Source organism: Suricata suricatta, chromosome 7, assembly GCF_006229205.1.
Source record: "Suricata suricatta isolate VVHF042 chromosome 7, meerkat_22Aug2017_6uvM2_HiC, whole genome shotgun sequence".
NCBI classification, from domain to species: domain Eukaryota; kingdom Metazoa; phylum Chordata; class Mammalia; order Carnivora; family Herpestidae; genus Suricata; species Suricata suricatta.
In genome coordinates this window covers 12,363,889-12,387,526 of record NC_043706.1, presented here as the reverse complement: position 1 = coordinate 12,387,526, position 23,638 = coordinate 12,363,889, and the positions used below count along the sequence as shown (strand labels likewise).

The 23,638-nt window shown below is 45.3% G+C and overlaps 1 long non-coding RNA gene across 1 annotated transcript in view; it reads right to left on the bottom strand.

The window, feature by feature from the left end:
* Positions 1 to 23,638, bottom strand: part of LOC115296871 — a 233,322-nt gene that overhangs the window by 162,538 nt on the left and 47,146 nt on the right. The gene's annotated exons all lie outside the window — the stretch shown is intronic.

Here is a 23,638-nt window from a genome sequence, read left to right as displayed (position 1 = left end):
GGCTCTGTGCTGACAGCTGGCTCAGAGCCTGGAGCCTGCTTCCGGTTCTGTGTCTCCTTCTCTCTCTGCCCCTCCCCCTCTCATGCTCTGTCTCTCTCTGTATCAAAAATAAATAAAACATGAAAAAATTTATAAAAAATAAATAAATAAATAAAAAGCATTTAAAAATTTTTTAAAAAGTGCATCGGCTAAGTGAAATAAGTCAGTCGCAAAAGGACAAACCCTTTATGATTCCACTTGTGGGAAGGACCTACAATAGTCAAATTCACAGAGACAGAACACAGAAGGTCATTGTCATGGGCTGGGTAGGGGAGAGAATAGAAAGTTAGCATTTGCATAGGTACAGTTTCTGTTTGGCAAAACCAAGAGTTCTGGAGATGGCTGGTGGTGATCGTGGGAATGTGCCTAATGCCACTGAACTGTACACCGAAAAATGGTTCAGCTAGTAAATTGTACGGTATGTGCATATTGGGCTGATATAAATATGATACTAACATACATGTATGTACAAAGTGTGTATGTGCTCCAGCGGAAGCAGGGCTGTGTTTTGTTTCAGTCTCAGGTTATTGCTCTATCACAGAGAAGATTTCATTTTTCATGAAGTCACAGAGACTGTGCACCCTCATCTGAGAGCATAACCGCTTTCCTTATTTTTATGAGTGATCCTGAATTTTGGCGCACAAATGCTACAACGGCCTATGCGGTGGGTCAGAAGAGGGTTATAAAAAAACATCCTGAGTCTAAAGTTACTGCTCGCGTTGCGACCTTGACAGTACAACTTTGCAAAACCAAGGGCTTCAATTTAGCAGAATACGCCATGATTCAGAAAATGCTACCAACCTATGCCCAAAGGGACTGAGTCACACTTGCGAGGTAACTCAAATGCCTGAGTTTTTTGACTTCTGTATGTTTAAATTCTCATCACTCTGCGGCTTCAACCCTTGTTTCTGCCACTGATCATCCAACACGTCACTTATCATTCGACATCATCTCCACCATGAAAGGCTTGTGTCTGCACAGCCTGAGGTTCAGAGGACACTTTAAAAAATGTTGAACAATAAAAACTGTCAATGATTACTGGCCACGGGGAAACAGGCAAGCCTCCTTTGGTGCTGTCTCTATGCCCAGAACAACTGCCCCAGTCCTGCCCCCACGGGCACCCAGCGAGCTGCACCTCCCCCCTCTCTCCGAGCTCGCCTTAATTCCCTTCTCTGGGACTCCATAAGGAAGGCAGCTGTGACCACAGAAGTGAAGAAGAGAGTGCTCTCCACCCCGGGGGACAAGGAATGAGTGTTAATTTATGTCGCTAGGTCCCAAAATGGTAAACTGTGTGGATGACATTTTTACTGGATGTCCGTACAACAATGTGTATCTCTCTCCCCGACGTTATAAATCTTCCACAGCCCCTGACATAGGGACGGCAGGCCAGTCTGGAGGGGCCAGAGGATTTGGGATGGTGTTATCTAGCACTTCCGCAGCACTGAGTCAGGTAGACTACGTGATTCACCACGTTCCGGCTCCAAAGCCCACAGTCTCCCGGGGAGCCAGTCCTAATATACAATTTTCAAATCAGCGCACATTTATTCCGCAAATATTTACTGAAGACCTACTGAATGCGAGGCATGATGCCTGGCATCAGGGACAAAAACAGAGGCCTATGATGTGGTCTCGGTAGAGAGATAGATGGGGGTCAGTATCAAGCCATTTTATCACGGAGTCTTCCACACCCCGCACAGCTGGTCAGAATAGCGCTCTACCCTCTCCAAAACAAAGGTAAATAAATAAAATAAAAATGGACAGAGCACACGTAAGTAATCCAGTGAGTGAGCGAACATTCTGGCCACGAAAGAATGTATTTGGAGTGAACCCAGAAATATCTTCCGAGGCTTCCCTTCCAGAACCATGGTTACCAAGCATTCCAGACACACCGATGCTCTAATCTTCCCTGAGAGGCAAAAGGGAGTTTGCCACCATGGGAGATTTGAATAGAAACAAGTGATTTTTACTAAAGATCTAGAGATACTACCTGTATTTCCTGTCTCAGGGCAGACTTAACAAATCCTTTTTTTTTTTTTTTTAATGTCTTCCCTCCCCACCCCCCCTCACCAACAGCCTCCAACCTCCAAAAAGACAGGGAGTGAGTTTCTAGGGCACAGTTTACCCCAGTGACTAGCAGGATGCCTGGCACGGGCTGAACAATTAAAAACACTACTGGCAACAGCATTTTAAATTAGCTGGCTGCATGTTACAGTAACGTGGACATCTGTAAAAACTGCTGGAATGGACATTTGAAGACTGGATCATGAATATAATCCATAATCCATCAGCGAATGCATTTAATTAATGAAGCAAATCAGTTCACATAGGCCGTTATGGGCTGAACTGTGTGCCCCCCTCCAAATGTACGTGTTGGAAGTCTGACCTCCCCCAGTATCTCAGGATGCGACTGTATTTGGAGCCAGGACATTTAAAGAGGTCATTAAGGTAAAATTTGGTCAAATGGGTGGGGTCCCAACCTCACGTGACTGGTGTCCTTATAAGAGGAGATCAGGACACAGACTGGAAAAGAAGACCACCTGAGAACAGAGGGAGAAGACGGGGCATCTCCAAGCCAAGGAGGGAGACCTCAGGAGAAATCAGTGCTGCTGACATCTTGATCTTGAACCCCCCACCTCCAGAGCTGAGCCATACATTTCTGTTGTTTAAGCCACTCAGTCTGTTCTCCTCTGTTATAGCTGCCCGCGCAGACAAGTATGGACACTAAGGACAGAGCTCTCACCTTGCACATGTTCATTTTGGGAAAGACCCTACATGGTGAATGTGAAGCAGCACGAAGAGTGCTAAGGACAGGAATCAGAAGCCCACACAGCCGCTTCTGTTGGAGCCTGACCTCTGTCTGGATCAAGCCTATTTTTACTTTAGGTTGCTTCCTCCTTTCTTTTCTTTTCTTTCTTTTTTTTTTAATGTTTATCTTTAAGAGAGAAAGAGCCAGAGAGAGCAGGGAAGGGGCAGAGAAAGAAGGAGACACAGAATCCAAAGCAGGCTTAGTGCCTCAGCACAGACCCTGATGAGGGGCTTGAACTCACAAACTGTGAGATCACAACCTGAGCCGAAATCAAGTCGGACACTTAACTGACTGAGCAACCCAGGTGCGCCTGTTTGCTCCTCTTAAGATACAAGTGCGGATCCCAGGAGCACCCGGGTTCAGGTGCCACCAGGTGCTGTTTTCAACAGCCAACTAGGTGCCGTTTTCTAAGATATGACAGAAGTGGCGGTGAGGTGTGACTGTTTTCCTTCACTATGTGCAGCCATGAAAGGAGGCTCCTCAAACCCTTCTCAGCACATTCGTGAACCTTTTCACCAACATCGGCCAACAGCACTCTAACTAGAAGATCCTCTCTCAGCAGGCGTCCTACCCCAGAGGGGATCCCTGTGCAGCTCGGCTCTGCTGGGCCACCCCAGCACCTGGGGACATCAGTTTGGAAGCAGCAGGTGGAAGTCACATAAGGAAGGGACAGGAACAAGCAGAAAAAAGTCTCTGCACCTTATGTCATGTTAGCGTATGCTAGCCAGGAAAGACCTGCTCAGTCTGAGCAAAGACATTAATGAGCCCTACAAACAGAAATTACTGCAGTGGGACAATAGATGCCTTAATTAATTCTTTTCTCCAGCAATCTTAGCACTCAGGATTGCAAAATCTTCAACGGCAGCATGGTAAAGACAAAGAAACGCACACCCGAGGTACGGTCTCTGCAGAGACAACACACAGGGACCGTCTGTCCGGCAGCATTTGTTTTTCTAGAAACTGCCAAGCCACACAGGTGGGAACGATCCTGTTCATGCGGTGTGACCCACACCCCAGATACACTGTGGACTTCTGGTTGTGGTTTGGGGTTGTTTTGTTTTGTGGCACAGAGCTCCCTCCCTGACAACACAGGAGACTTCCCCAGGTCCTTGGCAAAAATCCCCATTTCTCTGAAGCTGCCTCTGAGAAATTCCCATCACTGGCCATAAAACAAGTTCTCATTAGGAAATCCATATTTCAAAGACGAACAGAAAAGCAGTAACTTAAAAAAAAATAACAAGAGTCTAAAAAAGTGCTTTTAAGGTTCATCCATGCTGTTGCTTAGAGCCTTTGTAACCCCCTAGTAGAAAGGATAATTGAACAGAAAAAAGCTCCTGACCATTTAGTAGGTATGACGAAGGTCAGGACAAGGATACAGCCCACGAGTGTGGCTGCCATGTTTTTCCCGCCATGCAAGTCCTGACCACCGACAGGGTCACGGAGCTGAACTGCCAGGGCACCCTTCTCCCACCCACGGGCCTCTCCTCACGAGGTGCCCTCCCACTAATTCCTTCAACAAGCATTTGAGGACTCCTGTGTTTTGTGACCCTCTTGCTGGGGGCCAGAAGCAAACAGGAGAAATAGCCACATATGTCCTCGAGGAGAGTTCTTCCTAACGAAGGACAGAAGTCACTGCTGTGAGGCCAAATATAGAACCAGCCATGCCATGGAACACTACATATACTTCACCTACAGATAAAGAAATGTAAGGGCACCTGGGCGGCTCAGTTGGGTAAGCATCGGCTTCGGCTCAGGTCATGATCTCACGGTTCGTGGGTTCGAGCCTCACATCAGGCTCTGTGCTGATAGCTGGAGCCTGCTTCGGATTCTGTGTCTCCCTCTCTCTCTGACCCTCCCCTGCTCATGCTATCTCTGTGTCTCAAAAATAAATAAAAAACATTAAAAAATTAAAGAAAAAGAAATGGAAAGGTCTAAGTGGGGAGATGACAGTGTGGGCCAAATGTATGGACAAACTCACGGTCAAGTACTTTTGTAGGGCAATCAACGGGGGATTAGTTAGGAACAGCTAGCTGAGGTAATCACATCCAAGCAAAGGATGACGTCAGAGCACAAAGGTGCCGAGAACATAGTTCTGGGTACTGGGCACCAACCTAGCACCTTGCTTACCCTAGCACTGCATGCTCACCTCTAAGTCTGCACTTGAGAAAATTCCGGCAATCGAGGGATGCATTATTAAAAATGAGCTTCCTGGGGAATAAACTAACATTTGAAGAGTTCATGAAATCACAAACACTAGAATATGAAGGAAAGAGATAATGACACTTGTCACAAGAGATTAAGAAGACACAGCAATAAAAGGAATCTGTTCACAGAGAGAATGATTCTAAATACAAAACGGTCAGATTGATACTTAGAAGTGCAGCTATTAATAGAAATAATATTAGAGAGGTTTCATTATGTAAATGGCTTATATGGCTGCCAGAAATGTACCTGCTAGTAATTTGCATTTTTTGCTGTAGCAGAAAATTCAAGGATTTCTTTCACTGAATTATGAGGGTCCCTTTCATTGGTAAGCCACAGCTTTTACAATCACAATAAAAAAAAACTACCTATGATCTTAGTTGCTCTTATATAATAATAATAATTAGGTACTTTTATGTGCCAGGCACTGTGCTGAGTGCTTCATGGGCAGCAATCCTATGAGACACAATTAGTCTCCCCATTTTATCTTTCAGAGAATGGTGGCCGGCAGCAACTTCTCTGGGGTGTTGCAATTAACAAATGACGGGTGTTGGATCTGAACTTTGTCTCTCGGACCCCAAGCCCGTGACTCCTCCCACTGCCATGGATCACAACGGTCCGAGCTCTGGCAGCGCCGTGAGCACAGGGTTTCATACAGGGACCTTCGAAGTAGAAATAGGTCTAGAAAGGTGGGCACTTCTGGTTCAAAAATCTCGGGTATATGTTCCCGCTCAACAGTATGCATATTTGTCACCTGACCCCTGGGTATCGGTGCCACATTCTGGTCAGCTCTTGCTGTAGCACAAACCACAGGTGCCACAGGTCAAAATGCCTATGACTCTAGACCTAAATCCTCACAGCCCCCCCATCTGCCCCCCATCTGCCCCAGAGGTCTCCCTGGACACTCCCTGGGCCTCTAATATCAATGCATTCCCTCCCCACCACCTCTCATTCACATCTCAATGATCCACATTTCTGTGGATTTCTTAATTTCTCAGTCATTCAACTCAGCGTTCTGAAATCCCAAGGGGATTGTAAAGGTCTCATCTTGGCCACAAAACTTCATCAGAAGGTCTTATCAATAACAGTGTTATTTCAGATACATCTCTTTACCTCCCGTACACATCCTTTGAGGAATTTTTCAATTTGCCATAAAATAACTAAACACTGAGCATCAGAAGGAAAGAGGAAGAGATGAAAAGCTCAAAAATAACCAACTCATGCTTGAAAATACAGTGTAAGTTTAATGTGAGGTGCGGCTGGTGTAGAATCCTTGTTCTCTTGCATAGTAGCTCTTATTAGCCTTTGTCTTGCAATGTCTGTAAATCAAAGGCAATAGTGTTCATCTCCTGGTGTAATGAGGTTTAAATGGAGATTATAAGTAATGCTCCTAATGGGGGAGGCTGGCACAAGGTAAAGTTCCTTTCTCTTCTACTCTTTGGTCAACAAGGAGGGGGCTATGTGCACTGTCTCCCCACATAACCGCCTCCCACTGGCCTGTATCCCACTGGCTGGACACACTCCCTGGGGCAGAGAGAGAGGCACCGATTCAGTCCTGTCACTTCTTGGGGTGACCCTGCAAAGTCTGCTCATCTGCTGTAAATGAGGATTTCACGTGGCGATATGCACGAGAGCCTGATAAATTAAGACAAGAGGTAAGCGCGAGGGAAATCTAGTATTTCCTTGAGATTGGTGGACACAAGGAAGACGGGAAGTCCTTGCTCTCCAGAGTTCCGATCTGAATTCCTAGAGGTGAGATTCTTGTCAATGACCCAGACCTCCTGAAACTTTTGGGGAGTCATGTAACCAAGCAGAGCAAAACTTGATAATGAAGCCCAGGGATGAGGGGCGAGGGGGGACGGTAAAGGTCCCAGGTGGAGGTGGCCCCCTCAGGGCTGCACTCACAGACCTGCAAAAGGCAGGAGGGGCTTTAAGAAAGTCAACAACCAAAAAAACACAAGAGTTGCCATGTCAACACTAGAGTTTCACAAACACGGATCTACAGAAACTAGAATATGTAAAATTGCTAAACAATTTGAAGTTCAAAGAAAAGTGCAACTTTCAAAAAGTAGAAAACAGATGAGAAATGCAATACATGAAGCACTCATTTTTATTTTTTAATATAATTTATTGTCAAGTTGGCGAACATACAGTGTGTGTGTACCATGGGCTCTTGGTTTGGGGGTGTCGATTCCTGTGAATTGCTTACATACAACACCCAGTGCTCATCCCAACAAGTGCCCTCCTCCATGCCCATCACCCATTTTCCCCTCTCCCCCACCCCCTCCCCCTGATAACTCTCAGCTTGTCCTCTATATTTAAGAGTCACTTACGGTTTGCCTGAATCTCTCATTGATACATAATCATTTTATCGTAAAGAAACTTTTAAAAAGGCATGGACAGGGGCACCAGGGTGGCTCAGTCGGCTAAGCATTTGGCTTTGGCTCAGGTCATGATATCACGGTTCATGGGTTCGAACCCTGCATCGGGCTCTGTGCTGACAGCTAGCTCAGAGCCTGGAGCCTGTCTTCAGATCCTGTGACTCCTTCTCCCTGACCCTCCCCTGTTCACGCTGTCTCTCTCTCTCAAAAATAAATAAAAACATTAAAAAAAACTTAAAAGGGCACAGACAACCTGCTAACTTAACTACTTCATAAGATATTGTTGTTTGACAGATTTTTAGGATCTAAGGCATGGCCATAAGTCTTTTCCAAACAAGGATGATTACAAATGAAGTGATTAGTTAATTAATTAATTAGACGTACAAGCCACCATTGACAAGCCTGGAGAAGCCCCTCCCAATGTCTTCCTTGTTTCTTTCCATGGTTTGGAGGGGAAAACCCTTGAAACAAACATGACCCAGTACACATAAAATTCCTCATTTTAATGTTTCCCCCCCAAGCACCCACAAATCCAGGTCCCTCCCATTTGCTTCCAGCTCCCGCCCAAGTTCACATCCCTTACGTGATGCCTACCATCCGGACCCCTTGAGGAGCCGCCACTGCCTATGTATGTTTGCCAACAGATGCTGGGACAAGCCCCTCCCAGAGGGGCACCTGCCAGGCTGAAAGTGATGTGGCTGCCAGGGCAAGGCAGGCGTGCCCGGAAAGACAAATGTCCCAAGCCGTCCGGGGAGGTGGGAGCAAATATGTCTGAGCAACTCCAAGTGCTTATAGACCTAAGACCTGAAGCTAATTAATGGAAACCTGAGCAAAGATGGTGACAGCTCAAGGCAAGAGTGTGAAGCTCGTGTCACTTGGTAAAGAGAACTCAAGAAGAAATCTCTTAAGGGCAGGACATTAACACCTGCACCTCATTTCCTTCGCAGACTTACACGTGTCTGCTAGAAACACGTCTCTGCGCTCTGGAGGGATTTTAAAAGGTGTTGACCTGCCACTAATTACAGCCATGCCTACACCACAGCGAACAAAACTACTCCTGGCGCGTCTGATTCGGATCACATGCAGGGATGTTCTCCCCTCCAACTGAACGAACCTGCTTGCCGTCCGGCTTCTTTACGTTCGATCGTCCCAGGCCATCACCTCTAGCTGGAAATGCCCTTTGGTCTTCGCTTCACACAGTCATGACACTTGTCTTCGTACAAAACTCAGTTGAAACCACTCTCTCCTTTCACCCCTTCTAAACTAATCCTGACGCATTCTGGCATCCTGTCCACAGACCAGCACTTAGCACTAACAAAGATTGCTCGTAGTGAAAGAGTTAATCCTCCACGTGGAACCACACCTGCAACCTGGGCCAAGTCATTTCTCCTTTCTGGACCTCAGTTTTGTCATCTGTAGAGTGTAGATAATATTAATCCCTATCTCTTAGAGTTGTGCAAATCAGATGTTTATTTTCATCACTGTGGATGCACATGCACTGAGTGCATGTAAAGTGCTTCTTAACCCAGGACTTGGGTGCACAGTAAGCACTCAGAAAATGTCTATTGCTTGCATTAGCGCTGCTATTATTACTGTCTTGGGCTCACAGTTGCACTGGTCCGATAAACTCTCGGGAGAAGGAACGATTCTCACGCACTGCCCAGAAACTGAGGATGTGACCAAGTTCAGTGTTAACTCAACAGCAACATAGCAACCTGGCCAGGATTTTGGCTCTTCACACTTACCCCCTCTGCTGATTACAAAAGCTCATTCACACGCGTCAGCTCAGGCAGAAACAAATATGACCGTATCTGATTCCTGAAGTAGGACAGTGGTAAGATAAATAAATACTTCTAAATTTGCAGAGAAGTACTTTGAACAAGGCTTTGGCATGAGAAAGGTAATCTCCTCAGGGTCACAGAATCTCTAGAAGCATCCTGAAGGGACAAATGAAGGAGAGGCGAGAATGTGTGGCATGAGGAGGCAAGGAGGCCAGCACAGCCTCAACTACAAAGCCTCCTACACTAAGGGAAGTGTGAGGAGCCAGGCCATGCAAGGGAAATGGGGTTCCCTGAAAGAAGCAGTGCACGCGCAAGCTAGTTACCCAGGGCTCAACTCTAACCTCAAGCAGCACTCAGTTCCTCCAGTAAAGGTCACTTGCCCATGGAGAGAGATGTACACCTGAATTTACGCCAGGGCTGTTTCCACCTTGCGTGCTGGACCCCCATTTACAAACCTGCCCCCTTTCACTTGTTCCACTTCTCTTCTCATACTTCTCATTTCCCATGTAAATCTGATGTCACTTAATCTGTAGTTACAGAATGTCACTGGTGACAGGAACCTCCAAGCATTACCTGAGCTACTGCCCTCCTCTTAAAGAGGAGGGAGCTGGTCCAGAAAGGTTAGTAACTTTCCAAAGGTCACAAAACCTGTGGTATGGCCAAAACTGAAGCCCGGATGGTGTCCACCCCGTCTTCCCAAAGCAAGTGCGTCTCGGACTCTACATAATCCCATCTGCTTGCTTCTCTCCCTGCCCGGCCCTCAACGGTGCCTAAGTCACTGAGATAAGTTGTGTTGTTACACGGGCCATGGGAACAGGCCTCCTTTTTTAGGCAGAACAAAATATATTTGGCTGCTTTACCCTCTGTGGTCACTCTGCTCTGCACCGTGCATGGAGACTTTCTGTCTACTGCCATTCACCCTTAGTGTCTATGACATCACACCTCCTTACGATGTTTGACTCATAAAAAATTTAAATGGTTAATAAATATCATTCATTCATTTAAAGTCATTTTAGAGGCAAAGACTTCATTCTTCTTTTGAAAAAATGGGCTTCATTTCATTGGAGTCTTTTCTTCCCAGGCCATGGCGGTGTTATTTCAGTAGGAAATGTCATCACCTGAAAACCAGGTGCATTTTAAAAAAGTAATCCAAACCGAATTAGCTTTTATGCCTAACAAAAGACTGGGAACCATGAAACAACTCATCGGGAGGGGAAGAGAGAAATTAATTCAGTGCGCTAGAAATCAACGGCTGTTTGTCAAATCCAAGTCACCCGTAACAAGTGAGTCCTTCGTAAGGAAAATTATTTTCCTTCAAATAACCATGTCAAGCTAAGGAAAAAAAAACGTTTCACGAAATAGCCACTGAATTCATTTTTCCTGATGTGGCACAGGGACCCGGTAAGAAGCTATGTAACTCGATGGGACTAAACGCCTAAGAAACCCTGAGGTACTGCCAACTTTTGCAGGCAACCAGCAAGTGGGGGGAAGGGAGATTCCCAGGAATATGTGAATCATAACTGTTAGTCATCACTTAGGGAAATTCACGACATAATCACTATCAGTTAAACATATTATTATTTGCCAAATGTCCAAGATACAAACTTCCTTGGAAACGACCAGTATGATACTAGAGGCTCTACGCAGACCGTTAATTTTCCTATTTTGTGGGCTGGCACGTGTTTGGGGAATGTCATGAGTAACCTGAAGGAGAGGTGAATTTATTTCATTACCATGTGGACAGGCACGGTTTCTACATATTCTCAAGCAGAGGTGGATCCCATATGTGGGGTCTGAAGCTTATAAAGTCAGGCAAGCGATGGGAGAGAGTATTGGTGGGTGGGGGGTGTCTTTAAGAAAGAGTTCACAAAAATGACCAACCTAGAATTCGACCCCAGGTCCTAGGAGGGGCCTGAGGAGGCTGAAGCGTCACTAGCTCCAAAACCAAAGTGTGCCTGGTCCATGACACAATCAGGTGTCCGCACACATCAAGGACGGTGGGGACGCTGCTGATGGCCGCCATCTAGGTGATTCTGTACAGCCCTCTTCGATGCTATACTGAAACACTTCCATGCACACTTTTGCCGAGCTCACGTAGGTAAACAGAAATGTCTGCACATGATGTTTTAGAGGAGCTATTCAATGACTCTGAGCATGTGGCTTTTCTGCCTTGTCAGGAAAACCTCCTTTCCACAGGAATTTCTTAGCATCGATGCCTCATCTGTGGGAACCATCGAAGGGTTCCTAAGAGAGCATCTCAGATTAGCATCACAGCGCAACTAAACTCAGCAGTGACACTTCAGTGAGGACGAGGTGGGGAAGGACAGTGCGGACTGGTCCAGCACAGCGCCCCTGAACTGAACGGGCTTAGGTCTGGGTTCAGCCAGAGCCTGGGGAAGGGCGTTCTACAACATGACGTTCCGCCTCGCCCCATACCGGGTCTCCAGAGCAGGGGAGAGCACCCTAGTGCATGTGAATTCCGACAAGTCAAACGCGAAGGGAGAAGGCTCTCTGAGCACCTCCACGTTAAATCAACCCATGGAACCTTTCATCCGAAGAAAAAGATGTATCATGACAGAAGATTTCAGAATTGCAGGCTTCTGCGATCTGAAGCACATTTCTACCTCAGCACAGCAGAAAGTCATTACTGTTCCATTAACGTTCAGGAAGTAGATTAGACCTTTCTGGGCTTCCTTTCGGAAGGCTCTTGGAGCTCCAGGGTGCCAGTGAAGTGTGGCTTAGCCCAGGAGCCGCAATTCCTAGAATAGAAAACTGAAAGTAACACATTCACTCTGACACGCCAGCCCACTACTTTTAATTGTGGCTCATTAAAGATGTAAATAGAAGAAGACTTATGTTCACCTCTACTACAATCTCACTGCTGCCGTCAAACTACAACGCTTCTGCTTCTATGCAGAAAGGAATACTTCCGCTTTGTGTAACATCCCCACGAGCGGAGAGCTGTGACTCACCAATTTTCCAATGGCAGGCATCACGTGTTTCTGCCTGCTGTTGGACAGAGGCAAGTAGACCGAGTGATGAACTTAAAAATCAATGAAAAGAAGAATAAAAGACAAGTCAGTCTAAAGATGGTAGCTGGCAAATTCCAGTTCTTCCCAGGAGATGTTACAGAAATGCAAGCCTGCCTGTAGAAATTCTGCAGAGAATTCAGGCTGAAGAGGGGGCGGAACCCACGTAAGAGGGAATCAACTCGAAAGAGGAATGCCGATGAAGCATCTGATTTCTGTTTTGCCAATGTTATTTTCTTCCGTTACTCACGAAAAAAAATTCTGTGTCTTACATTTACTCCTACTCCTGTTTTTCAGCTGAAATATAATTAACGTACAATGTTGTATTAGTTTCAGGTGCAGGACATATTGATGCGACGGTTCTGTACGTCACTCAGTGTTCACCATGACGAGTGCGGTCACCGTCTGTCACCACACAACGTGATTACGATATTATTGGCCATATTCCCATGCTGTGCTTTTCAATCTCTGTGACTTACTTATTTTATAACTGAAAGCTTGTTGCTTACTCATATTCTTATAAGACCTAGCTTCCTAAATTAGAATAAGAATTATATCTTAATGATAATTATTAAGTACAAGAAGGCGTTAAAAGTGAACCCATAAGAAAAGTTTATTTGAAACACTGTTAAAAATAAATTAAGGGCCAGACACAAAAAGACACATATTGTATAATTCGAGGTGCATGTGGGAGCTAAGCTAGGCAAACTCATCAAGGTAGAAAGTAGAGTGCAGGTTACCAGGAGCTGAGGAGAGAAAGGAATAGGGAGCTGGTACCTGGTAATAGGTACAGAGTTTCTGTGTGGGATGATGAAAATTCTAGAAATGGATAGTGGTGATGATGAGTATAACAATATTGTGAGTGTACTTAAAGCCACTGAATTGTATGCTTATTAAATGGTTAAAGTGGCAAGTTTAATGCTATATTTATTTATCACAATTAAAAAATATATATATTTAAAATCAAATTAAAAACACTTTGAAAGTGGGGTGCAGGAGCAATGCCTAAGCCCCCGAGACAGAGTGCTTTAGCTCGCCAACTCTCCCGAGTGGATGAGGGCATTGCCAGGCAAGGGAAGGGGTAGGACCAACGGGGAGGCTCACCAGGACAACAGAGGAAAGCCCGTCGGATTCCTGCAAAGTGGGCTGCGGGGGAGCTAAGCCTCTCTGCCCATCGGTACCAGTATTGGGGTCAAGTGTTTACAAGTCCCGATTTAAATGCATCGAGTGCATCTGATGTTTTGGAGAATCTTCCTGAGGATTCATTTCAGAGAGCAGATAACCACTCCAAAACCTGTCAAGTTAATACAGATTTGGGTTGCATTTACATAATGTGTGCCTGCAGGTTCACAGACCATGACCTTTGATAGCTGGACGTAAACTTCCCCTTTCACTAAATGTCACTGCAAATTCCCGGCAGCGTTTGGAAACATGTGCCGGCTGCCGGCTGCTACGTGTTCTCTGGTGTAATAAATTTGGTGTCCATCAAATGGAGGAAGCAAAGTGCTTCCCTTAAATATCTAGGGTGTTTGCAACGTACTCACCCCCAAATTGTTCACTGTCAAGAGCAAGTTCACTCTGTGCGGTGCCCAGCACAGGACGCCAGGCTCTTCCAAGTGGCTAATTTGATGGGCTCCTAGAAATGGCCTCCCACCAGCAGCATCATTGAGAAAGATGCTGGTCCTGAAGAGGCTGAAAATAATGTCCTTTCCGTTAACTTCTACCGAGTAGATTAGGTCTTTGTGGGACTTTAGTTTCTCTGAAATCAACAGAGTGCTAAGCAAAGTGGCCTTAAACCAGTGAGGGGGGAAAAAGGTGTAGAGCCGACTGGAAATGAGAAGTGGTCTGACAGACGCAGGAGTGGAGACAGAGTACAAGCAAGGGGTCAGCGAGTCCAGGATTCAAATCTCAGTCTTTACTCCTACAAGCTGAGTGACAGTCTTCAGCACCAGTAACCTCGTCCACCATAATAGCATATAATTTAAATGTAAAAGTTACACTCATTATCTTTAAGATTTTGTGTGTGTGAGGATCAGATGAGATGAAACATGGACGGGCACAAAGGAAACAGTTGATTAACTGTTCTTAATTAATTAGTTTCCTCTTTAAAAGGGAAAATGCACAAGAAAGGTCTCCTAAGATTTGTTGGGGAAGCTTTTAAAGTAGACTCTGGGGGCGCCTGGGTGGCTCAGTTGGTTAAGCGTCCGGCTTCAGCTCAGGTCAGATCTCACGTTTGTGGGTTCGAGCCCCACATCACGCTCTGTGCTGACAGCTGGCTCAGAGCCTGGAGCCTGCTTCTGGTTCTGTGTCTCCCTCTCTCTCTGCCCCTCCCCCTCTCATGCTCTGTCTCTCTCTGTATCAAAAATAAAATAAAAAAATAAATTAAAAATGTACCATGAGAACAGGCAATGTCTCTTCTCAGTTTATTCTTAAAAAAAATAAATAAATAAAATAGACTCTGGGGTGCCTGGTGGCTCAGTCAGTTAAGCGGCTGACTTTGACTCAGGACATGATCTCACGGTTCGAGAGTTCGAGCCCCGCATCGGACTCTGTTGCTAACAGTTCAGAGCTGGAGCCTGCTTGGGATTCTGTGTCTCCATCTCTCTCTCTGCCCCTCCCTGGCCTGTGTTCTGTCCTTCAAAAAATGAATAAATGTTAAAAATATGTAAATAAAATAGGCTCCACCGGTATTTATGGGGTCTCCCCCACGCTGAAGGTCCAGTGGCACTCGTTGAGAGAAGATAGGGTGTGAGACCTGTCTTTAATTTGGGGGAACTTCAAGGCTAATAAGAGCAGAGAAGTAAATCAGTGCTAAGTCTGATGATGACCTTCTCCTATTCCACAACCTTCAATGGCTCTCCACCACGTAAGATAAAATTCCAACCCTGAATATGGGATTAAACCAACTGTTTTAACCTGTAAAATGGAGCTGTGTTGCAGGGAGTTGGAAAGTGCATTCACAGAATCTGGTGGAAGGGAGCTACTCAATTAAGAGTTCACACTAATTATGATTATTACCGTCCTTATTAAAGCAACTTCATTCCTCCCCATCTCTCACTGTTCTGTCTCACCCACCTCGACGTGGCCCCAAGCCAGTCCACGACGTGCCTCAGACACACACTATCCTCTTCCTCCTCCTCACCTTCGTTCCCTCGCCCTCTGACCATTCAGGATCCTGGCCTTACTTCAAAGTCTGGCTCAGAGTGCCTGCTCCAAGTCCTCACCACCTTACAGCTGGACCAGCCTCTCATCCCTTTGCGTTCCCACAGCATTTTGTCACCCTCCCGGACTAGGCAACGTCACACATTTCACCTTCCCTAGCAGAGTAAAGATGCATAAACTCAGTCGGAAGGCAGGCACCAAGAATCAAGGCTGGGAAATTTTTATCACAAACTGAGTAACAGTCTAACCGAATACCACGAAAGTAACATGACCATAATGGCTAACGTTGTGTGTGTGTGTGTGTGTGTGTGTGTGTGTGTGTGTTTAAAGCTCTATGGGCATGAATGCCATAGGTTTTATTACTCTTGATAGATAGATGCTGCTCCAATTTTCCTAGTTCATGGGTGGACAAACTCAGACCCAAAGAGGTTAAGTAAATTTGCTCAGCCTTCCAGGGCCACGGAGAGGCAGATCTGTATTCAAACCCAGGAAGGCTGCCTGGGGAACCGCTGCTCTTAATACATGATGTCGGTTCCCAACAGCATCACAGCGACTTACTCTGTACTGCACATCTATGATGACAGCGACCCGTTCTCTCAGAGCTGCATTTTCCAACTTTGCGATTCATCGAGGCGTTCTGTATTTAGATCTTTAATGTCTCACGAAGCGCTGTCTTCCTGATTGAGGCTACTCATGCTTACAGTCACTTCTGCTCATGCTAACGGGCACCTGGCAACCTTACACAGGTTCCAGCCACAACGCCACCCCGCAGACCCACATACGTGGGCTGGGAAGGGCAGTTCAAGATTAGCACCCAGTACATCGGGAGGCACCAGAAGCTGGAATGAAGACCCCAAATGTCTACTGCCTGCTTGAGTGGTTGTCACTAGGTATTTAGGACACTTTGAGGACTGGCGCTCACAAAAGAGCAATTTTATAGTCAGTGGCTCCAGGTAAATGAACTTCAGCAGTAACCAGAAAAGGCTGAAGCAGCCGCCTTCCCCCCAGAGAATGAATGCACCAGAGGCGAACTGTGAATCTGCATTTGTTCACCTTAGCCATGGTGTGTGTGTGTGTGTGTGTGTCTGTGTGTGTGCGTGTATTTAATGAAAGTGTAGTTGACACACATTGGTATACTAGTTTCAGATATATCTACTTCCGGGTACATCTTCTAAACAGCCTGATGGTCAGGATTTTAAATGAATGCAAGGCAGGCACCTGGGTGGCTCAGTTGCTTAAACCCCCGACCTTGGCTCAGGTCATGATCTCATGGTTCATGAGTTCAAGCCCCAAGTTGGGCTCTCAGCTGTCAGGGAGGACCCCCTTTAGATCCTCTGTCTCCTTCTCTCTCTGTCCCGCTCCCATCTCTCCCTCCCTCCCTCTCTCTCTCTCAAAAATAAAGAGACATTAAAAGAATAAAATAAAAATAAGTGAATGCAAGGCTCAGAACAGAAAAATAATAAATTCAGCCAAGGTTCTTCCCTGTGCAAAACAGACAAAGATCAACTTCTAGGAGACACTGCAAAGTGATGTGGTATTTAAGGCTGTGTTAGTTGTCACTCAGTACATGCTGTTGACTGATCAATTTCTAAATTCGTTGTTCCAACAATGGTTCAACTTTTGCCATAATTTCACAGGCAAGCAAACTAAAGGTTGGGTACAAATATCACACAGAAAAAAGTGGCAAATCTTAAACTGAAATTCTCTATGCCAACTTACTGACGCTAACTAAAACATTACTAAGAAAAATATATATGACATGTATAATATATATTATAAAATAATATACTCTATTAAACAGCCTTCCCCTAATGTCAAAATATTGTTTAAAAAGATGTGTAACATGCCTCGCACACTGATCTCCATCAAGTACCATTCTGAATTCCTTGCTCACAAGTGCAAACGATGATTTTTTTTAGTGGCATTTTTAACATGTGATATTAAAAAACCTCCTCCTCCTCCCTTTGCAAAGGAACTTTGGAGGATGCCAAATTAATTTTGGAGATGACTTTTCATTTTGTTTCAGCCAAGATATTTTTTTCCTCCTTTGCAATTTTAACCAAACAGAATTCTTAGAAACGAAAAAATAGTAACAAGTATATTTCTAGAGTAGAATAGCCTTTCAGAATTGAAAATGTTATATCAATCCTTTAATGCTACCCAGTCTTGGCTTTTTCAATTCCCTTCAGAAAAAAAAAATACCACATATTCATATTATGTTGCCAAAACTGGATGTGTCATTTCTGTCGATTTCTGATTTGGCCGATATGATTTTTTCATGACCTAAGACAGTAAAAAGCAATTTCGAGTAACTTCACAAATATGGCTCCTGAGAAGCCGAAGAGATTCCACCTGGTGTTAAAATTTTCATATATCAAAGATGCACACTACTGGTTTTCTTAAAGTGGCATGATGCTGAGTCCAATGACTTTTGTAAAAATCGTGTAACCTGAAACATCTTTTTATAATTTTTACGACACAGTAATTAGCACTGAGATAATCTGAAACATTTAAAATCTTACCTGAAGGATTACTTTTGTTTCTCTTTCCTTTTCTTTTTTTAAGTAGGCTTCATGCCTTGCACAGACCCCAACCCAGAGCCTGACCTCCCCACCCCAAGATCAAGACCTCAGCTGAGATCAAGAGTCAGACTTCAACGACTAAGCCACCCAGGTGCCTACTTGTATACTTCTAAATGAGCTGTTTCTTTTTACCTTTGATAAACATTTATTAAGCTATATTTTGTACAGAAATGGATTTACTCCTTAGAATACAGGTTTAAAATAGACCAATCTCCGTCCTAAAGAGATGGCTACAAAATCAAAGAACTGCCATCCACAGGGCTCACACGGGAAGAGAGGACACTCCCATTAGGCATCAGTGAACGATGTTCACTGGGTAGAGAAACAGAATTTCATGCAGAAGAATTAACATGAACAAGGCATGGTTGCTAATGTACGCAGTATATTTAGAAAGGCAAGAAGTGTCATGTGTGGAGATGGGAGGGAGGGATGAGATTTCAATGGTGAGTTGGAAATGAATTCCTAGGGATCTTGAATGTCATGCAGTTAAGTCACCATTTTATTCTGCAGGGGAAGGGAAACTACCAAAATCCTTTAAAAATCTTTCCTTTTACTTCGTCATATTCGTTCATTGCAATGGAAAATACCAGAGGAGTACTATTTCTAAAGGAGGTACCAATTGCTCTAATCCTACACACATGTTCATGTTTTGCTTTACTTCCTTTCAGTCTTTGTTGATAGACACACACACATTTTCATCATGACTTTGTAATCAATGTGTATTGATGGGCAATCTATTGTAAACACAATTCTGAAGTCTGAGTTTTGATCCTTAACATGACAAACATTGTTCCATACTTCCACAGGCTGCCAATGGTTTTTAGGATTGAGAGGGATTCAACCAGACCCTTTCTTCGGGTAGAAAATTTTCAAAACAGCAGGATGAATGAAATACAGGAAGAAAGACCTAACGCAAAAGTAGTCTCCGGGAAGTGGCTGCAGTAGTCGGGCAAGTGATGCTAACAGCAGAAACAGAACAAGAGCAGGGGAATGGAGAAGAGTGGGAAGACCATGAAGTAAGAAGCAAGAGGGGAAAACTCTAGCATGTGGTCAAGAGTTGAAACATTGGAAGAGGAGATGGTGTCCAGCATCAATGACTGGCTGGTCACTGATCCTGTTTCCTTAAACAAGGAACCCATCGAGGGAGAGAGGGCAGAGACAGAAGGACGTGTAGACCAAGTTGGAGGTACCCATTGACGCCCCATTGGAGCCATCTGGGAGGAAGTTGGAAGCCAATGGTCCTAAACTCCAGAGGAAGAGAGAGCAATGTTAGACATTAGAGTGGAACTGACAATGAAGCCATGATGTGATGATGCCTTCAGAGAAAGCACGTGCAGTAAGGAACTCTGATGAGCTCCTTTTCAGTTTTCATGCCAGCCGTGCGCAAAGATGGCAGTTTAGTCCCAATTTCTTTTGATGCACCGCAAACACCTCCTTTCAAAGCTTTCAAACTGTCACCAAGGAAGGGTACCTTCCAAGTTAATCACCATCTGTTCTGATGATGCCTCTTATAAGGCAATTCGCTGCGTTTCCTGAACTGGTGTGGTTTCACTCAGTTACACAAAACCACACTGCTTCTCTAAAGGACTCATATAATTAGCCCATGATAGTATTAGCCAGAAGAGAGAGTTATAACACATTTCACAGAAGGCATGCTTGGTCCTGCTTTACAGAGGGTCCATGATGGGGGTCTAACCTCTCTAGGCTAGAGAGCCTTTAAAGACCTTTCCAATGATGGTCTTCAGGGAAGGGACGACTGACTCTCCTATTTATATCTACCTTCCAAAAGCAGCACCGATGATTTAGGAAGCCATTTGGAAAATCTGCAGTTCTCAAGAATGCCTTGTGGAAAACAACACAAGAGACGTTATCAAATGTTCTTTTAGAATCAGCTCTACTCTTTCCCAAAAACGGATGAACTGCTCGTAAGGAAATATTCCATGCATTTCTAAGGACCTCCAAATTAGCCTTAGGTCTTTCACTAAAATTGTATGTTTTATAATTTCTTTAATTTTGCCCCTCGTCATTCCTCCACCTTACAACCTTTAATGAAGGCTCAAGACACTGATGTCAACAACTGTACGCTTCTCTTCCATGACCGACAGCCTGTGCACCTGATTCCTGCATCTCAAAGGCAGGCCTCGCCCCAACCAAACTGGAAGAGATTACAGAGCGGACAGCGAGGCGGATTTTGATGAAGTACGTGTACAAAGGCCTCCCGTGCTCCAAGTATTGCTTCCTGAATCTTTCCTCCGGCTTAGCTGAAAACGAGAAAAAAACCCATTCCCAATCCATTCTGTTACACCTTCCTGCTTTCCAAACCTCCCATCACCAAGATTAGATGGACACCCGGGAGAAGACGCTTCCAGTCACTGCGCCTGAATGTGCCTTTGAACACAAACATAATCCAAGATCAGCACAATTTAAGTAAAACTTCAAGCAAGAGTAAAGACAAACAAACAAAAAAGTTGCAAAAAAAAAAAAAGGCTTGGGGCACCTGAGTGGCTCAGTCGGTAAAGCATCTGACTCCTGATCTCGGCTCAGGTCATGATCTCATGGTTGGTGAGTTTGAGCCCCATGTCGGGATCTGAGCCGACAGCATGGAGCCTGCTTGGGAGTCTCTCTCTCCCTCTCTCTCTACAATCTCCCTCTCAATATAAGTAAACCTTAAGAAAATCTTTTTTTTTAATTTTTTTAATGTTTTATTTATTTTTGAGACAGAGACAGCATGAGCAGGGGAGGGTCAGGGAGAGAGGGAGACACAGAATCTGACGCAGGCTCCAGGCTCTGAGCCAGCTGTCAGCACAGAGCCCAACATGAGGCTCAAACCCATAAACTGTGAGATCATGACCTGAGCGGAAGTTGGACGCTCAACCGACTGAGCCACCCAGGCGTCCCAAGAAATAGAAAAAAAGTATTAAAAAAAAAAAGGTTTAATGCAGTTGGTAGTGGTTGTGTTACTAGCTAGTAAATTTCCCGATTAGCCCACTGCTTCCCTTCTAGGCAGGCTGGATTTCCAAGAGCTCTGCCTCGGCCAGGCTTGCCCTTGCTGGAGCAAGCAGGGGGGGGGGGGGCGGCGTGTCACCACTGCAGTCTGTTGTCATCAGATTCAAATCCTGAATCTGCTGCTGGCACTGGGGCTGCTCTGATGTCTGTCCACAGCAGCTTAACTTGATTGCTTTTAGCAATGGGATCGCTCTCCTGCCACCAAAGTGGACGACCTCCGAGCCCTAACAGCTGAAAGAAATAACGTTCAAAATACACTGCCAAGGGCAGCAGGCGTCGCCCTGGGACCCGAGGATAAAGCATCTAGATCAGCCCAGCGCTGCTCCCACCTCAGCTCTGCCTCCTGCCCCGACCCTCCGGTCCCTCTCCCCAGAGCTGACGTTACTGTGGGGCTGCACACAGGCAGGGGTTACTGCCATGCAGAGGACACGCAGGGTCACCGCTTGGAGAGGAGATATAAAGAAGGTTTCCAGAACAGCCTCTGACCTAGAGGACTACACATTTGGACAAAGCGCGGTTTCTAAGGGATCAGAGAATATGCAGACTTCACATCCCAAAAAGGCTAAGGCAACTGAGGAGTGAGTGTGACCATTACAGTAGGATGCTGCCTAGATAGATCGATAAGCGATTACGTCCTGGGGACCGATGACATGCTCAGATCTAGAGCCTTATGTCGCCAGTGAGGAGGCGGCACAGGGGTAGGCGAAGAAGGAGACTTGGGCAGTTTTCATAAACCTCTGTGCGCTCGAGTTGTCTGCAGTGAGCTTCTTGGGCTCGACATCCCCAGAAATTCTGACTCATCGAGCCTGGCGCTGCTGATGTTGCTGAATCTGCTACTTGACATGCCCAGGTGATTCTGCTGTGGGAGGTCCGGGGGCGAGACCGCCTTCGAGAAACAGGGGGCTCCGAGCTGATCCCTGCCCTCAAGCGGTTTGCAACCCGGATGGGGTGACAACAGCACCCATAAAGCAATACACAGCCATCGGTTTATTTATTTTTTTATCATGCATGTTCTAAATGCTGTGGGAGCTCACAGAGGCCTGAGCATTCTGGGAAGGCTTTGTGAGTGTGAACCGGCAGGGCTTAGACAGAGAGAGATGGCCCCGTGCAATCGTCTTAACCAAACTTCCCGATTCAGTGACACGGGGACGGTGGCACACAGTATTCGTGAAGATAAAGACAGGAGTCAGAAGGCGGCCCTCAAAGAGGTAAATGGACTTTATACATTGAGTGCAGAGAGGAGACTGTCACCCAAGAGAACCATCACCCTGGCGTTACCAGATAACACAATGTTCACATTTTCATCCTGCCACATTCATGTGGTTTCCTGCACTTCGTAATTTAGCATTTGTCAGAGAAGAAAAAATGCCGTTGTGAAACCCAAATAATGCACCACTCTGAGGCAGACGGCCAGTCGCTAACAAGAGTGACATGTGAGCATCATTTAAAGTGTCATTCATATCTCTGTTTGGAACAGGGACGTTCAGTAAGAAAGAAAAATAATCAACTCTGTTCAACTTAAAACAAAGTTCAGGGCTTCATGAAGTTCAGGGACGGGCAGATAATCTGTAAGACAGTGACCTCGAATAGGAAGGAAGAGTTAGACCCATGACCGAAAAATAAGGGACAATATTATATCATATTATACTATATTATGTTGTATTACATTATGTTCATATAACAATGTGCCACCTTGTCTTTAATGCTGCAAGACACTACTAACTACAGACACCACAAGGCTTCTTAGACCAAAGGGCTGGCTGGTTCACAAGATCACAGGGAGAAATGGGAAGAAGGGCCCCCCAAGTGCCTGGCCCCCTTTCTCCACACTGGCCAGTCCAGTGAGCGCCTTCCCCTGCCGATGATTGCTCACCAAGGGCTCATAATCGATTTGGCTGAGCAATAACCAAAGGGTCTAACTATTTAATTCATTTCACTAGAGTCAACTCTAGGATTTTAGCATTGGAAGAGATCATTGAGGCACACATCGGCGTCTTTACAGGTGACTCAATCCACAAGGATGAGTAAGTTGTCCAAGGTCACCAACAGAGGTGCCCAAGATACTTAAACAGGAACTAGCTTCCATGTGAGGACTGTCTCCAAGAACTACCATCATCTAGGCTGATCAGACTTCCTTGGAAATGGACAGTATTTTTTGTGTCTGGTTGGGTATTTATTTATTATCTGTTTATAGTTTAGAGCATTAGAATTCCACCTCCAAACCAAGGCTGTCATTCAGGCACGAAGTATAGTTTTTAAATGGTGCTCAATAATTATTTATGGAGCAAGACTTGGAAACCCCCAGCACTTCTCACCTTGCCCGTCCTGATACTGCACTACAGGGTAACAAATCTGCCACCAGAGTGAATCGACTGTCGCAGGGGTGATTAATCCCTTATGCTCTCAGCTAAAAGGAATGTCTGGAAGGTGTAGTCTGTTGGTTGTTTGTGTGTCCAGTTGTTTGGGGTTGGGGTTTTTTTTCTTGGTTTTTTCCCCCCATCTTCTCTAACCACAAATGCATTGTCCTCAGATCCCGCTACTCCGCAAACTTCAGAAACACACACTAAGTCAATTTAGTCACTCTGCTGGCTCTCCATCAACATTTTCTCAAACATCCTGTTGCTTGGGTGGTGGAGAAATAGCCATGCCC